The sequence below is a fragment of the Gobio gobio genome, assembly GCF_949357685.1.
Source record: "Gobio gobio genome assembly, chromosome: 9".
Lineage (NCBI taxonomy): Eukaryota > Metazoa > Chordata > Actinopteri > Cypriniformes > Gobionidae > Gobio > Gobio gobio.
In genome coordinates, this window is record NC_137115.1 from 35,112,176 (window position 1) to 35,118,099 (window position 5,924).

Here is a 5,924-nt window from a genome sequence, read left to right on the forward strand (position 1 = left end):
AGTGCTTTCGCACGCCTGTGTGTTTTAGTGCTCTCTCTCTCTCTCTCTCTCTCTCTCTCTCTCTCTAGCACACACACATACCCATCTCTCTGCTTTTCGCATGGACACACACATGCTGCCTGACACACCCCCTTTTAGTATCCCATCTCCGTTCTCTCTCTCTTCAGGTGTCTGATCCCTCTCTTCTGATTCAGTTAAGCTGTGTCTGTAGTTTCCTGGATTAGCCATGTTAGGTGTTTGACTTCCTTTCTCTTACATCACTGAGCTCCAGAGCAGGTCATAGGTACTGCAGTGATGCTGCTAAAAAGGAAAAAACAACAACAATTAATTTGTACAGTACGTTCACAGCTTTAAATACAAGAGGATGAGCCGCTCCTTCCAATTCAGTTAAGCCAATCAATATACAATATTGAACGCAATTTTCTGAATCCCACAGAGAGTGTCAGAGATGTGCAGCAATAAATCAGAGCGTTAACTGACTGCTGCTCTATTTTTCCATCATGTTGAGATAAAACATTCTGCCAAGAAACACCCAACAGTCAACATTTTAATCCATTGAGTTTGTAATCATGATTTCAGAAGTGGGAAGTAGGACATTTCAGATAGCACGTGAAGGCAGCATAATGCTCGCCCACCAGGTAGACCAGTACCAAACCAGAACTAAGCAGTACAAACTAGACTAATCTGAAGGAAAAAAAGAGAAAAACATTATAGTTTGATTTGGACATTTCAACAAGGATAGAGCCCACAAGCTGGGCAGTGTAGCTAAAATGTGTACATAGCATGTACCCTTCAAAAGTTTTGGGACAGTAAGATTTTTATATTATTATGATATTTATTTATTTATTTGAAATAAATTAATAGTTTTAATCAGCAAGGATGCATCAAACTGATCAAAAGTGGCAGTAAAGACATGGCTATGTATTTTTTTTTTTACCTTCTATTCATCAAAGAATTGTGTGGTTTCCACAAAAATATTAAGCAGCACAATTGTTTTCAACAATGATAATAAGAAATATTTTTCAGCAGCAAATCAGCATATTAGAATGATTTCTGAAGGATCATGTGACACTGAAGACTAAAGCAATGATTAATTTATGAAAATTATGAAAATAATGAAAATTCAGCTTTGCCATCATAAACATGACATTTGAAAATATATTAAAACAATACAGTTATTTTAAATGATATAGTGTTTTTAAAAAAATACTATTTCACAATAGTTATTTTCTTACTGTATTTTTGATCAAATAAATGCAGTCTTGGTGAGCATCCCAGCTGTTGAAAAAACAGGTCCTTAGCTGTTTTAAGCTGGTCCTTAGCTGGTTTAAGCTGGTCAAGTGCTGGTCCCCACACTCTAAAAAAAAAGGTTCTATATGGCACCAAAAATGGTTCTAGGCTCGTATTCATAGGGGAACCTTTTTTAGTGCTATATAGCACCAATTTTGGTGCTTCAGTGGTTCTTCAGCGGTTCTTCAGAGGTTCTTCACCGGTTCTTTGACTAAGGTGCTATATAGCACATCTGAAGAACCGCTGAAGAACCACTGAAGCATCAAAAATTGGTGCTATATAGCACTAAAAAAGGTTCCCCAATGATTAGAGTGTAAGCTGGTCCTAAGAAACTCTTTGGCAGGGTGGATGGTTCCATGAAGAATCGTAAATATCCAAAGAACTGTTCCATTGCACAAAAGGTTTTTTTTTTATAGCGTAGAAAGGTTCTTTAGACTTAGTTAGAAAAAAATGGTTCTTTATAGAACCTTTCCCAAAACGGTTCTTCAGGGAACAAAAAATGGTTCTTCCATGGCATCACTGTGAAAACCCCTTTTTGGTTCTTCCTGGCACCTTTATTTTTAAAAGTGAATAGCTCCAGCTCAGGACCAGCTTATAACCAGCTCAAACCAGCTTCCATGCTTAAAAACATATACCTAACCATGCTGTTTTTTTTTCAACAGGGATTAGAGACTTCTTTCAAAAACATTTTTAAAAATCTTACTGACTCCGAACTTTTGAACGGTTCATACAGTAAAATTTGAATCTCCAGACAGCAATTGTGCTTTTTTGAATAATGGCTACACATTTTCACTGGCTGATCCTGATGGAATATATGGGTAAATGGGTGGGTGGCAATAGCTGGGCAAACACTTCCATATTCAGAGCATATAAACACTCAATACATATTTAAAGCCACTCCCTTTCGGTGAATCCAGGATGGATGGTCCATTGGGACGCACCAGTGTGTGTGGTCAGACAGAATGAGCAGGATGTGGATCAATCCTTATTAAAACAGACCCCGAGAGAACACAAACTGGGGCAGTCCCATAAAAAGCTAGTTGTGAGAGGACTAGTTAAGGGCTCAGGGAACATAAATGGATGGATTAGTATAGCCGAGTAACAATTAATACAATTAAAGTAATCGCTGTATGTCGCAATTCATCAGAGAACATTTGAGTTGATATCAACCCTGAAATGCATTCTATATGAATATTATTTTGTTTTTGCATATTCACATGTACTATAAGCATTTTGCACGTTGCATTTGCTTATAGTGTGTACAGGAAGGCACCAAATGAGCTGGAACTAAAGGGGGGTTTGGTTTAGAACAATGACCCAGATGAGCTGATCAAACATATGACATCAGCATGGCCCACAGCCAGTTCCCCCCAGGCTAGGGGCGGCTTTTACTGCCCTACCAATCATCTGCATCAGTGCTGCTGAGAAGAGGGCTTGTTGGGATGGACCCAGCAATGCTGACTTCTGCAAACAAGACAGCAGCAACAATTCACAGCACACATTCTGCGGAACAGTTCAAATGAACACATGACTATGCAGCAGATGCCTCGAGTAAAGGTCCAGAAGGACCAAGACATCACCCCAAGTTTCAGAACTAACCCTGTCAGTCCAAGTCCAAAAAACCCCCAGTAAACATTATGTGAAATTTACATTACATTACATTTAGTCATTTAGCAGACGCTTTTATCCAAAGCGACTTACAAATGAGGGCAATAGAAGCAACTAGAGCAGTCAAGGGCAACAATATCAACAATATGCAAGTGCTGTAACAAGTCTCAGTTAATCTAGCACAGAACAGAATTTTTTTTTTTTTTTTTTTTTTTTTTTAATAAATTAGACCGACAGACAATGAATAGAATGATAAGTGCTATTCTTGATTGGTCAGGTGTTGCTGGAAAAGATGTGTCTTTAGACGTTTTTTGAAAATGGCTACAGACTCGGCCGCACAAATTGAGATAGGCAGGTCATTCCACCAGGTGGGAACGGTCCAGGAAAAGGTCAGTGACAGCGATTTCATGCCTCTCTGGTATGGCACCACAAGGCGTCGTTCACTGGCAGAACGCAAGTTCCTGGAGGGTGTGTAAGTCTGAACAAGCAAGTTTAGGTATATTGGTGCAGAGCCAGTGGATGTTTTGAAGGCGAGCAATAGTGCCTTGAATTTAATGCGAGCGGCTATTGGTAGCCAGTGCAGACTGATGAAGAGAGGCGTGACGTGTGCTCTCTTCGGCTCATTAAAGACCAACCTCGCTGCTGCATTCTGGATCAGTTGCAAGGGTTTGATAGTGCATGCCGGAAGGCCCGCTAGAAGAGCATTACAGAAGTCCAGTCTGGAGAGAACAAGAGCTTGTACCAGTAGTTGTGTGGCATGATCTGATAAGAAGGGTCTAATCTTCCTAATGTTGAATAGTGCAAATCTGCAGGACCGGGTTGTTGCAGTAATGTGGTCAGTGAATTTTAGCTGATCATCAATCACAACCCCAAGGTTCCTGGCTGTCCTGGATGGAGTTATGGTTGATGATCCTAGCTGAATGGAGAGATTGTGATGCAGTGCTGGTTTGGCTGAGACCACAAGCAGTTCTGTCTTTGCAAGGTTGAGTTGCAGGTGATGTTCCTTCATCCAGGCTGAAATGTCTGTTAGGCAGGCAGCGATACGAACACCAACCGATGGATCATCAGGTTGAAATGAGAAGTAGAGTTGAGTGTCGTTGGCATAGCAGTGATATTTTATTGAATTTATTGAAACTAAACAATAAAGGTTTCATCTTATTTGCCATTCCACTTCCTAAAACAAAAAGAAATTAAAACACAAGTTTGCAAAATCTAGGATTTAATAATAATAAAAAATATTTGTTATGTATTACATTTTTATGCTAGCCTGGATGCCAGCCGAACTTAGCCCCGCCCACAACATTTTTACTCGGGCAGTTCGGTCTGGACTTGATCGGTAGAGAAGTAATTATGCCCGAACAGAAACTGTTCGGACCAATGAAATTGTCAGGGCGGGCTTTAGACGATGATGGACAGATGATCAACAGTAACGTAATCATCTACGTCATCAAAGGCGCTTGGGTTGAGTTTGTTTTAATCCTAAACGGAGAACTTGTTCGTATATGCATTCACCTTTACTATTTCTCTCAGAAATGATGATCGTGTTGGTAAGTAAACTCTGTGTATCCTTTTTTTTACAACACCGGCAAAGATCGTTTACACTCATATTTTTCTTCTAACGTTAGGCTACTTATTCCAGCGTGCGTGCAGGTACAGGGTTGCCAAGTTTTTACAACAAAACCCGCCCAATTGCTAACGTTCCTCAAAACTAGCCAAAAACAAGCCCAATAGCTTTCCAGGGGGGGTTCCAGGGGGGGTCCGGGAAAAAAGGCATTTGGGGGGTAAAATATGTTATTTTGGCAGGGCTGGCAGCTAAAAATCGCATTCCTGGGTCTGTATATCACATAATTGGGGTCGCTTCAACCCGTGGACATGGCAACACAGTGCAGTTGAGTTCTGTTGACATTTGATAACTAACGTTATGCGTTGCTCCGTTGCTCTGATTGGTTGTAGGTCTATCCAATTGAGGTCTTTCCTGGTTCGGTTGAAACACACCCCATAATCATTACCTCATTACCTCTGCCTATATAAACCATGTTCACTCTGTGATTCATTCATTGCCAAGTCTTGTTTGTGGTATACACTGCATTTTTGAGCATTCTCCCTGGTTTCTTGTCTCTTGGTCTTGGATTATTCGCCTGTTATGTGGATTGCCTGTGTATGACCTGTTACCTGTTTTTGACTACGATTGTGGATTACCCTTTCAATAAAGCTGCGTTTGGATTCTCAACCTCTGTTTCGGAGTAGTACGTTACACTTTCAAACTTTCTATTCATCAAAGAATTAAAAAAATGTATTACAGTTTTGACTCAATTCGGAAATAAATCACATTTTAAAATGTAAAATATATATAAAAGTTATTTTAAATTGTAATAATACTGGCACAATATGACTTTTTTGGACTATTTTAGATCAAACAAATGCAAGCATGGGAAGCTTCTTTCAAAAACATTAAAATATCTTATAGACCCCAAACTTTTGACTGGTACATCTAAAAGGTCAGGACCTGTGTAGTCATCTTTCCCCTTTAATGGGTCATGAAAGTTACTGGAAATATACGACCAGCACAGGCCATGGCCATGTTTACCAGAAGCACTGTGGTCTAGGTCTCAAGACCAAGGCCAGAAGATTAACTCCAACTCTCCTATTTTTCCATTAAGTTTAAAGTTAATTTAACGCTGTAAAAATGGAAAGATAGTTGAGGCACCATTTAAGGTTTATGAGAGATCTTTCTCATCATTGTGGCACATATCTGCCATTGTGTGCAATCTTTATGCACATTAGAAAGTGTTACAACCTGATCTATATAAATAGTACTCCATAGCAAGCAAATCTTATTCGCGTAGACTCTTGAAGCCTGAGCATGCACATTCATTTGTGTATGATTTTGAGAGTGATTTGCCATATTACAGACACACCGATCAGGCATAACATTATGACAACCTTCCTAATATTGTGTTGGTCCCCCTTTTGCTGCCAAAACAGCCCTGACCTGTCGAGGCATGGACTCCACTAGACCCCTGAAG